We start from the raw sequence: 13,130 nt of genomic DNA, 5'->3' as shown, positions 1-13,130 counted from the left end.
TACGCTGCTACTTCTCACAAAAACCTAGCCTAGTCCCCGCCTTTAAGGCACTCTAGACAAATGCAGGTACCCTTTTCCCCATTCCGTGTTTGGTAGTCAAGGTTCTCTGACTCTCTCCGTGATCTTTCTATGGTAGCTTGATTGATTACCTTACTTGATTTGTCGTCCAATCTTCACTTGATGCCAGACCTCTCACCACTATTGTGGCTTTTGGATTACCATCTCTTCCCAAATTATTATTTTCAAATCATCCATCTGGCCATTGGGAATTTGCCTCCAGTCTTCTTCCATTACACACATACCAAGAACTAATTCTTTCTTTCCATGTCATCTAGAAGGCTAGATTTTCTGTAAGTGGAAAATTTTTCTCTTGACCTATCCAAAGCTGTTATTTCTTCTATATTTAGGATCACAACTATTCTTGCCTTTATAGGACCCAGCTACTGGGATTATTGTTGGCAGATACCCTTCAGCTGCTACTACCATTAGTGACTGTGTCAGTTCTAGACATCCACCTTACTGAAATGTCCAGGCCAGCTGACATCTAGTAACTGATCTGTGCATCTTAGCCTAATTTTGGAACCCTTATGAAAGGCCGTTATAGATACAGAGCTCCTGGTGAAGTTGCTTGAGGTTGTTGCTGGGTCTGTATCACAACTGATGTCTCCCTCTGCCCAATTTGTCTTTCTTCCACAGGTTTCTAGCCCATGGGTACTCCTTAATAGATATCCTGCATGCTAAGTTTTATCTTAAAGTATGCTAATGGGAGAACCCGTCCTACAACACAATTAATTTATTATCTTTGTCTTTCCTGAGACTTTGAACTCTCCTTCTTTATAGGTTTCTTCTATTAGTATTTACATACATGCAAGTCAATTTATAATGATAAAAATCTCTCTCAACTTCGCACCATAATAACCTCTCTCCTAATTTTGGCCAGATACAGTGGAATATTTGCCTTGTTGTCCACATTATCTATCTGATTATTTATTTTATTCTCACTGCCTCCTTAATGCACTGCCATATGTTTGCAAATATGTCATTCCACTAAAAGTGGTCTTGTCAAGATTCACAATACCACCTTGCTTCTAAATCCTATACACACTTTTCCATTCATACTACATTTGAATTAGTCTTTTAAGTGAAAATTTTCTCCCTCAAAAACAATCTTAGTTTTTATCCTTAGGAATACCACTCATTGTGATTTCCATCCTAATTCTCAAACTATTGCTTTTCTGTCTTTTTATGGGTCCCCCTTTAATGATTCTGGTCACCAATTACAATGTGGGCAAGTGCTTTCCCCACACCACCAAGCAATTCTACGGACATCAGCTGAGTATCCTACAATTCAACTCAATTCTGACACTGTCTACCTAGAGGCAGCATCAGATCCCACAGGTTAAGGGCTCAGTCCTACAAGACTGTCCCCCCCTTCAGATGCCAATCCCAAGTCCAGGTTGTTACTGTTACCTGTGCTTCTGACTGACCAGCTATAGACTGGAGGGTCCCATGACCTCCTCCCCAGGTCCTGTTAATTTACTAGAGCAACTCACAGAAATCAGAGAAACATTTTACTTACTAGATTACCAGTTTATTCTAAGAGGACATAACTCAGGAACAGCAGGATGGAAGAGATGCATAGGGCAAGGTTTGGGGAAAGGGGAGAGGAGCTTCCACGTTCTCTTCAGACACACCATTCTCCCTACATCTCCACATGTTCACCAACCTGGAAGTTCCCTGAACCATCTCCTTGGGGGTTTTTATGGAGGCTCCACTGCATAGGCACGATTGAATAAATCATTGGCCATTGATGATTGAACTCAGTGTCCAGCCTCCCTTCCCTCCCAGAAGGTCAGATGGTGGGAGTGAACTTCCAACACTCTTATCACTCTGGCTCCCATGGCAACCAGCATCCATAGCCCATCCTTAGGTTACCTAAGGGCTTTCCAAAGCTTGCCTCATTAACATAACAAAGGCACCTTTATTGCTCTCATCCCTTAGGAAACTCCAAGGGTTTTAGGAGCTCTGTGCCAAAAATGAGGATGAAGATCAAATATGCATTTCTTACTATAAATCACAATATCACACCTTTCCTCTTCCCACTGTTAAATGGTGTTGCTCCTTCTTGTCCCATCCTGTGGTTGCCTTAATTCTCATTCTTCACATTGTTTTTGCATCATCCATTCATCTAACTTCAAAAACTTTACAATGTGGATGCTAGGAAATAATACTTGCTGAAGTACAATCATAATAAACAAGATTAAACGTTACGGGGAATTAAAGAATAGAATTTGGGGGAATTATTTTTCAAAGATATAATGGCATAAAATTCTGCAGAAATGACAAAAGACAACAGTCTTCAGCTATAACGCTCACATGTAGATATAATATTGTGAAAATCTTAAATTATATACAAGAGAAAATAAATCTTAAAAGATACAAAAAAGAAGTTGCAAATTACCTCCAATAAATAAGATTTCCACTGATGGTATATTTCACATCAGCTATATACATGCAAGAAGTCAGTGGTATAACATACTCAAGTTGTCAGAGGATGGGAGCAAACAACTGTCAACCTAAACTATGCCTGAAGAACGAGGGGTAAATAAAGAGTGTCAGACAAGCCAAGTACTGGAGTTTAGCCATACTAGACCCTTGCTGAGAGAGTTTGGAAGAATGGTCTTTAGCAAGTTAGACCTAGAATCAAGAGCAATAACATTCAAATAATATATCAAAGATATGGTAACTGTCAAAATCTGTTTGCTAGCAATGGAAGCAAATTTTCCTCTAATATCGAGAGGTTTGTTTTAAGACCCTCAATACCTGTTGGATTTATATTTGCATAACTAATATATCTAGTAGGCAAAAATACATTTGTTAACATATTTGTGAAGGAGATAAATTTGTTCGCTTAAAAATTCTAGACTTGTCAACAAAGAATTCTACATACAAGAAGATTATCTACGTACAAGATTTAATGAAATAACTTGGATTATTAACTCATTTTGAGCCCCTATCACAATTCTCTTGAATTTCACCTGTATGGAAGGACTGTTCAAATTTTGTCAAAATTAGGAAACTGATTAAAACATGCTTTCCATTATGTTTTTAAAACTCTACAAGGTAAAATTAAATTCAATCTAAATGACTCATTTAAAAGCTCAACTCGATTCTCAATCTACCAAAAAATAAAAGCAAAATGTACAAATATATTTTTAAGTCTAATTCCATATTGTCAAACTTAAAGAAGAGGATAGAATTATTTTTCTTTTTTTCTACTAAAGGCATCGTGCAACAACCTTTTAAATTCCATGGTGGTGAGGAGTGTTTTCCCACAGTACTAATTGGTCTGAGGGCACAGGGCCAATATAGAGCAGGAGCAAATTGGTAGAAAATTACCTTGCAATATAGATGGCAGGGGGATTGAGGATACAAATGTCAATTAACTTGAGATTTTGTTAACTGACATATGTTTTCACCAGTTAGAATATTATTAAATCAATACAAGGAATTCCAACTAAACATTGTTTTAAAAAAATTCTGAAACATAGTGACACAGAAAGAGATGAGAAGAGAGTACTAGACAGCTGTTAGGTACATGAAGCTGATGTAGTCACAGTAATACCAGACTACACAGGTTTTAAAGCAAGTACACATTCATTAGACAAAAAGATTTATTATTTACAGATAGGAGGAAGACTTCACCATGAAAAAAGTGTGTTGTCACCTCGCTATGAAGGTTGAGGAATTTTAAAGTGTTACACGTCAGGGTGATGCGCCTGATTTTTTTCTTTAAATATCTGCTACTGAGTACAGACTTTCCTCAACTTGTGTCTCCCTCTTTCCCACCTCTCTGGCTCTTCATCTGCTTTTTTCTTTTTCTTATTAGTTGGCACTTATCATGTTCACATTCAGTTCTGAAACCACAGCCTTAACCATGCAATAACCATACAATTCGACAGTTGATTGATTCTAGACATTTATGTCTTTAGTGCCTGTGTTTACTGGTTACATTTATAACATCAGTGTTACCCATGGAATTATGTAGTATAATCAAACCAATAGAAAATAAATGAATTCTTGCCCTTAACTCATGTCCCATAAGGAACAATGTTCAAAGAAAAAACAACTAAAGTTGTAATATACTCAAAATAATGTGATGTTCAGTTGTTGGTTTTTATTTATGAATAAAGAATTTGATGTATTCATATCCATGGCTAGTGTGAGTTTCTTGGCTATTATGTAATTATCTTACACCGACGTGAATGAGAATACTGTCTGTGACTCTTCATTCCTTTGTTTAGATCCATTTTCCTATCTGGCATCATTTTCCTTCTGCAGAAGGATGTCTGTTAACATTTCTTGTGGAGTGGATTGACTAGTTAGGAATTATTTTATCTTTCCTGTATTTGAAACAATCTTTATTTCTCCTTTGCTTTTGAAAAAATCTTTATTTCTGTTTATAGTATACAGGCTGACACTGTTTCCATCTATCGCTTTAAAGATGTTGCTCCTCTGTCTTCTCACTCGCAGTTTCCTGTGAGGAACCTGCTGTCACACTGACTTTAATCTCCTGTATGCAACATGCCCCCCTCCCGTCACCACCTAGGCTGCTTTGAAGCCTTTGTCACTGACTTGGATCAACGTTATTATAATATGTCTTGTTTCCCGTGCCTGAAATGGGTTGAACTTATTGGATTTGTTGGTTTATAATTTATGCCAAGTTTACAACATTTCCAGCCATGATGTCTTCAAATATTTTTTTCAGTTTCTCCATACCATCTTCTTTGGAGATTTCTATTGCATATATATTAGGCTGCTTCAAGTTTTCTGGCAGTTAATTGAAGCTTTATTAACTTTTTAGCTTCGTGCATGTGTGTGTGTGTTTCATTTTGTGGTCTCTATGGCTGTGCTTATCTGCCATTAGTCCCATCATGTGTGTTTTTCATCACATACATTATAGTTTTCATTTCTACAACGTCAATTTAGTTCACACTTAAATCCTCTATGTCTCTACTTACCTTTTTGAGCATATGAAATATAGTTATAATAGCTATTTTAATCCTTGTCTCTTAATCCTAATATCTGTGTTAATTCTTGAACTATTTTGATTAATTGATTTTTATACTCATTATGGACTATATTTTCCTGCTTCTTTGGTATGTGGTGAATGTATACTGTATTGCAGACAATGCTTATTTTACCTTGTTGCATGCTGGATATTTCGTAATCCTATAAATATTCCTGAGCTTTGTTCTGGAATGCATTCATATACTTGGAAAGAATTAGATCATTTCAGGCCTTGTTCTAATATTTGTCAGGCAGGACAAAGGCAGTGTTTAGTCTAGAGCTTATTATTCTTCACAACTAAGGCAAGACTCCCCTGTGTACTCTACCAGGTACTCCAGGATTTATGAGGTTTTCCTGTCCAATCCAATGGGGACAGGCGTTATTCTCAGCCCGCTGTGACTGCCAGATTCTGTACGTTTAATCATTTCAGGTAGTTCTTTCCCCATCAGTGAATGGTTTTTCTCAAGCCCACGTGCTGATGAACACTCTGTTGGATATTTGAAGGGACATTTCTTCAGATCTCCAGTTTTCTCCCTGTGAGGGACACTCCTCTCTGATACATTGTCCCTCAAATTCTAATCACCTTCCTTTCTTGGAATCTCAGCTCAATTTTCTTAACTCAGAAATCGGCTTGCTCTGCCTAGATCTGCCCCCTCCCCCTGCCACGTGGAAACTCAAGGCAGTAAGCTCAGGCCATTGTAAGGCTCACCTTCTTTGTGTCCTACCTCCTCTCAAGGGTCACTGTCCTTTGTTGCCTGATGTTCAATGTCTTGAAAACTGTTGTTTCATATCTTCTGTCTGGATATTCAGTTATTTTAGGCAAGAGGTTAATTTGTCCCATATTACTTCATGTTTGCTGGGAATGGTAGTCTTGGATGAGACACCAGAGTGACCTTGGTTGGGTCCTTTCTACTTTGATTTACTACATCGTATTACATGAAGAATTTTCATTAAGATCATATAAGTTGTTTGCCCTACTGGCAAATCCTGTCTATCGTCAGGAAATATCAACAGACCAATACATGGCATAAATTGTAATCATATGATTACATTTTTATAACTTTGAATAATTTTAAAATTTTATAATTATGATTACATAATTATATTTGTGGTTAGAAGAATAGAATGTAAAAATCATTGACAAGAAAAAAATTTTTTCATATAGCTTGGTAATTTCCCTTGTAAAACATTATACTGAGTTTCAAAATATCTGTTTATTGAGGAAAAAACAATGTTTTGACGTGTTTAGCTACGGTCTTTGAGCATGAGAGTATACATATATTTCATTTTGTATATATATATTTCATTATATTATGCAATACATATAATTCCTTGTAGATAAAATGAACTGATTACATTCTAATTAGTCTTGAAGGGAATAATATCTGAGCTAATTGAATGAGTCACTATTCAAAGACTGCAGTACAAGATTTAAAAGGACTGAAAACAATGTCTACTGTGCCTTTTTTCTCAATTTAAAATTGTAAATCAGATTTACTATAAGGAAAAAGATTGCTCTATTGATACTTAGACATGTAGAAACTGAAAACTGAAAGGCAAGTATCTCAGGGCTTTAAAGTCAGTAAAAATCAGTAAAATATATACATCATGTTTCTTTTCTCTGAGTTTCTTTCATTTCTTTCTCTGTCCCCTCATGTGCCTGTTCCATTGTTCTTGACATGCAGGCCTGAACTCCTTCATTAAGTGCCATAGCTATTTTAAAATTGTTATTTTTAGAAATACTTTTGACACAATGTTATTTAGGTTCTTACGTTTTTAATTAAAGATACTTCTTCTTGCTAACTATATCAGATTTATTAGTTTTCTAGCATCCTTTATCAAAACAAGTACTGATAAATTACACATCTACTCACCTGTCACAGAAGATGTTGTTCCCACTATATTTTGATATAAACTAGATTTCATGTGCTCCTTGCTATTATGTGCTATTGATACCAGATACAAAAATAGGTTCTTTACCCACCACGCAAGGGGGGCCAAATAAAACTGGAATGCCAGTCTTATGGCCAGGAAAAAGTTTTTATTTTGGGTGATATCAGCCAGGAGATGAGAGTGAGCCCTCAAATTTGTCCTATCTCCCGGAAAGATGGGAGGCGAGAGGTTTTAAAGTTTGCAAGGAAAGCGGCTGCTTTTAGTGAGGGGGAGCCTATGGCCTTGCTGGTCAGCGCTTTCCCACCAGCCTGCGTTTGGCCTTGTGAGGCTGCTTGCAGGAAGGGGGATGGCCAGACAAGGGAATCCCTGGGTGGGTGTCCTTTGTTGTCTGCCTCCATAGTGGATGGTAGATTCTGGTGCCAGGAAGCCGAGGAGTTGGGGTCAGGGAAGCTTCAGCTTCTTGATATTCTCTGGACATCAGTTTCCCTCTAATAAAACTTCAAAGGACCCATAACTAGCCAAAATGTTGGCATGAGGCCACCTGGGCTCTAACAGCTTGTAACTTCTGTTTGCCTTGTGAAGTTCAGGCATGCAAAGGTTCAAAAATGCGATATCTACCTATGAACGTAAGTTAGGGAAGCAGGGAAAGGGGATGAGCACTTTTGGCTTTAACCCCAGATATGCTGAGTTTAAAGGAGGGGAACTGAGATCAGGGCCAGTGTCACTATTATTATAACACAGGTGTTTCATGCTATATAGTGTGTTATACTGAGTAAGGGAGACGCTCCTAGAAGTCATCTAGACAACATTTTTGCTCTCTTTCTGGCCATGGACAGTAATATTTGTTATTTGTAGATCTCAATATACGTCATTCACCTCCAATCCTTGACTTTGCTACCGCAGTTAGATGTGCTTACACATCAGGTAAAAATATATTAAAGAAATAATCACTTGTGATAATATCTATGGCATTGATCTCCTAAATGTTAAAATGTATGGAAATACTGATGATAAAATATTCTCTTTTGAAACAATATTAACAAACATAGAATCAAAGTTTTTCCTTTTACTTTTTCCTTTTATATTTAGCCCCAGACTTCCATAAAACAGTATTATATAGAGATTATAGGAAGTGATGACATGACAGTCCCAAACGTCACATAGAAAACTGGTCTTTTGAACCATTGTGGTGTGTAAAAGGGTAATATTTGACGTCTATACTATTTCTTTTGTTTTGGGAAAGTAAATCTATTTAAAACTTTAAAGCAGCCGAAATGAGATACCACTACACACCCATCAGATGGCCACTATAAAACAACAAAAGAAAATAACCAGTGATGGTGAGGATGTGGACAGACTGGAACCCATGTGCATTGCTGATGAGAATGTAAAATAGTGCAGCCACTGTGGAAAACAGATTCCTAAAAGAAGTAAACATAGAATTACTATGACTCAGCAGTCCCACTTCTTGGTAGTATACTGAAAAGAATTTAAAACAGAGGCTCAAACAAACATTTGTATAGCAATGTTCATAGCAGCTTTGTTCACAATAGCCAAAAAGGCGGAAACAACCCAAGTCTTCCTATCCATGGATGAATGGATAAACGAAATGTGGTATGTACATGCCATGGCCTCTTATTCAGCCTTAAAAAATGAATGAAATTCTACTCTATTCTACAACAGGAATGATCTTGAAGACATTATGCTGAGGGAAATAAGCCAATCACAAAATGACAAATATTGTACTACTGCACTTATACAAGTTACCTAAAATAATCAGATTCCTAGAGACAGAAGGTAGAGTGGAGGTTACGGGGCCGGGGGAGGGAGGCATTGGGAAGTATTATCGAATGAGTACAGAGTCTCAGTTTAGAAAGATGGAAGGATTTTGGAGATAGATAGTGGTCATTATTGCACAACACTGTGAAGGTATTTAATGCCACTGAACTGTACACTTACAAGTAGTTCTATGGTAAATTTTATATTATATATATTTTACCACAATAAAAAAACATGTTACAGGACTATCCACATTCTGATTATCACAGTTGTTATCATTAGATATTCTCACTTAGAAACGCCAGGGATTATGTTAAGTAATATTATCTTTAAAGTACAAATTTCAGAGCCTTAATGAGTAAAACTATTTAATGAGAACACGTGGACCTTTAGTGAGCGATGTATGCACTGAAATGAGGTCTGCATTATTGAATAGCCAAGGAGCATTGACATAATGAATTAGTTTTCATACCAAATAAAAAATAAATTATTTTTCTGGACTTTACCATGATTCTTGTGACTAGGCTTCCATTGCCAAAATGCCTTTGGCAAGTGCACAGCATTTTTTTATATATATAATTCCCTTCTAAAACAATGATGCTAATTATGATATACGAGATTATTACATTAGGCTACTTCTATTTTTTAACCTGTTATGCCACAACTAGCGAGATAACTTTTATAGCCATATTGGAGTATACAGGCCAGATTTTATACTCCAGATGTATAAAATGTCACTGATTTTCTTTGGAAACTCTTTGCAGCTGTGTGTTTCTACAGATGCTGATTTACAATCACTGCCAGCGTTAGACAGTTCTAGTATATCCTTGCTGTGGCGCAGCAGAGCCAAATCTTATCTTTTACTAGAAAAATATATAGACCTTTTATCCCACTTTATCTGGGGAATAAGGAAGATTAGTTCAGCTAAGTGTAGAATTTTATAAAAAAGCAAATTAACCTTGGGATGATGTAGGAAGATGGTCAAAAATGGTTGCCAGGGGAGATGATGCTATCAAATGGTGGGAACGTCATTTGGATAGACTTTACAGATGAAAGAAATTTCCTAGAAGACTTAGGCATTGTAACTATATTTAGGCATATAGGGATGTAAATAATTGTGTACAGCCTCTAGTAAGCTCAAATAGGTTTAGAGATGTTGTAGGAATTCTAGGTTGAAAATTGTAGTAAGTAGCTGTTTCCTGGGGAAAAAAAAATAGGTGAAAAGGGTGCAGACAATAGTCAGCTGTCTTCCAGTACGCAGATTCCTTCGTGAGAAACTGACATCCTTTCTTCACAAGTCCATGAATTATCTTTCAGAAATGATAATCTGGTTAATTTTGTTCTCTAGTCGAAATCTTATATAGGTCCCTGCTGCCCACAGAAGATATCTAAATTTCTTAGAATGGCACATCATGAAGTTCTCGAATGATTGGTACCCATGAAAATTTAGCCTGCTTCCTTCTTTTCTTGTTCTCTCTCTCCCCATCCTGAAGCCTTTGTACATGTGATATCAAATTTATCACCCTAAATATCAGACTTTCTTGCAAAACTCTACATCATTACTTTTTTATCTGGGATGTGGTAGACATTTCTGCTTAGTAAGGCATAAGAGGATACTATTTCTGATCAACTACTACTATCTTAGGTATTTGCCAGGCAAATCAGCTATTTCCAATGTGTTTGGCTTGGGTGAGACCATAAGAAAAGCATAAATACCATAAATAAATACACCTGGAAATTTCTATCAATTTAAGGACAAACTTGGTGGAGGTCACTGTAAGTAACATGTCTCTTTAGTGTCACTTTTATAATGAAAACCCTCAGTGCACATAAATATTTAATTGGCATTTAACTTTATTTTAAAAATATAGATTAGTCAAATAGTTTATTTGTTCTATTTTACAGATGTCCTCTACTAGCCATGCATTAAATGCAATAAGCTATTCAATGCTGAAAATGTAGTTTTGTTGGCTTAACATTTCAATGGTACCTCTTTAAATAAAATATCCACCTCAGTTGATAATAAGAGTACAGAAAAGAACAAATTTGTTGAAAAGAACAGAAAAACTGGCCAGTTGGTAAAAATTAAAATATAGTAATTTGATTCTGTTAGAAGTTGGAAAATTGTCATAAATTGTCACAAAACACACTAAAAATAAGATAATTTTTGCTGAAAAGCTTTTCTTGGTCTGCTTCAAAGCAACGTTACTTTCTCTAGAATAAGAATTTAAAGTCATATTCTTGGTTATTCTGAATCCTAGAAAGAACTGTTTTTGATATAAGGACTAAAAACTTATTTTAGAAAATACCAGAATAATTTAACTCTGCATTAGAAACTAACCTCAGTACAAAAATGGTATAAACTGAGCCTTTAATCAAAGCATGTTCTCATATAGTTGCCATATAATGTAATTTTTTGTTTTCAAAATATGCTGGACAACCCTGTTTTAAATGATCATACTTTATGTCCCTATGGAATGGGAAAAGGAAGACCCCTTTTTAAAATTATTTTTATTGTTTAGAAAATGTTTATAATTTTTTCTGAACTACTGTTAGCATTGTCACATATCAAGACTAAGTATGTGGCTATATCTTTTCTGGAGTCTATTCCATTCTATTTGTCTATTGTTCCATTCTTGTGCCAAATCCACACTTTTTGTTATTATAGTTTTCTGACATCTAGAAGTGTTTAAGTTCTATTCCCTTGGCTATTCTCAGACATTTCCATGTCTACTCAAATGTCAAAATCAGCTTGTCATTTTCAATAGAAAAATCTGCTAAGATTTTTATTGGGTGGAAGGTAAATTTGGAGAGAAGTGGCATCTTTCCATGATTGAGTCTTCCAAACGATGCCCATCGTAGAACCTTCTGTTGACTCTGGCATTTCTTTAACTTCTCTCAGTAATTATTTGTAGTCTTTGCTGTAGAGGTCTTGCAAGTCATTTAATAAACTTAGTTTTGGTTACCTGAATTTTTCAACTTTATCAGCCATCCATGTAGATACGAGAATGCATCATAGATGTAAGGCTCTCTGAGTTTTGACACTCTGAACACACCCCTGAACATTTGTAACTAGTCTGTACAAAAGGAATCGGAATGATACCAAACAAATGGAATGAAAGCCGATGGCAAAAGGTGGTGGCAGCACATGAAGGAATTAGTGGGCCTGAGGGGACGGATGCTGAGCTCTACCCAGGACAGGTAGAACAGCTTCACCGGAGGAGGACAGCTTTGTAAACCCTGTTCGGTCAAAAGCTGAGGCTGAGAAGAGCCAAGGGGCTGGCCCCTCACTCCACTGTGTTCCACCTCCACCACAATTACCATGACTGCTTGTAGACAGGAGGCCTTTAGGGCTTCTAAGCCTGCAGGGTTCTCAGGTAAGTGCTCAGCAGACTTCACAAGACCTCTTGATAAATACTACCCTAACGCGTAAGAGCATAGATTTGTTTTTCTATCGAGATGAAATCACATATGTTGAATTATTTTAGCCTGGCATTTTTTGCTCAAAATTATGGATGTGAGTCATTCACATTTTTCACTAATTATAAATGTTTTATTCACACCGTTGTATTAATTTCACTGTTTAAAATGATTATTAAAAGTTTATTTCATTACAGGAGCCTATATTTACAACTATTTCCTCAAATAGGAAATCAGGATCTCAAAATATTATACTAAAATATTTTTAATTGGATCACTAAATACACGTGGAGTGTAATTATAGATGAAAAGTCATCAGCATAGGTAATTGTGTGGCGTGAGCAGCGGAAAAGTTAGGAGGAACCAAGAGCTGTACTCTAGACATCTCTCAGAGTGTAAGGAAGCTACAGAAACGCGAGACAGCTGCGTTCCTACTGACAGCTGGTAAGATTTTAGTACCCTTGCTTAAACTACCTTAAAGAAGTCTATTGAGCTTATTAAGTAATAGTTCCCTTTAGAAATTAAGTCACTGATAAATAATCCATCAATATCCAACTTATGCACTTTAATTATGATACATTATTGAATGTACCAAGTTTTAGATTTTAGATATGACAATAATTCTCAAATTTACAAAGTTATCAAGACCAAAACCTTTCTTTCCCCACTTGAGAGCTCATTTTTAGTTGTCTATAATCTTACCATGGAGATGAGCCAGAACAGAACAGTGTAGAGTTATCTTCTTTTGTAGAACATCACAATGCTACTCTGCTTAGAGATGTTCCATGGCACTGAAAATGTGAGTAACGTGTCGTCTATACTGTGAATAGTGTGCCTACGCATTTCCAGATAAAATTTAGGGATACGAGATGTTGCAAAGTGGAAAAGTTAGGAATCTCTGTCTAGATTATTTTCCCACCACTAGGCTATTTTTGCACTACTATAATTGTTAAGTTTGCATCAAATCA

The 13,130-nt window shown here is 36.3% G+C and overlaps 1 long non-coding RNA gene across 4 annotated transcripts in view; it reads right to left on the bottom strand.

Annotated features, from left to right (window-relative positions):
• LOC111769263 (uncharacterized) overlaps positions 1 to 13,130 on the bottom strand; it is a 162,474-nt gene that overhangs the window by 41,271 nt on the left and 108,073 nt on the right. The window lies entirely within an intron of this gene.

Source organism: Equus caballus, chromosome 1, assembly GCF_041296265.1.
Source record: "Equus caballus isolate H_3958 breed thoroughbred chromosome 1, TB-T2T, whole genome shotgun sequence".
Taxonomy (NCBI): Eukaryota; Metazoa; Chordata; class Mammalia; order Perissodactyla; family Equidae; genus Equus; species Equus caballus.
This window is presented reverse-complemented; position numbering and strand designations above follow the sequence as displayed.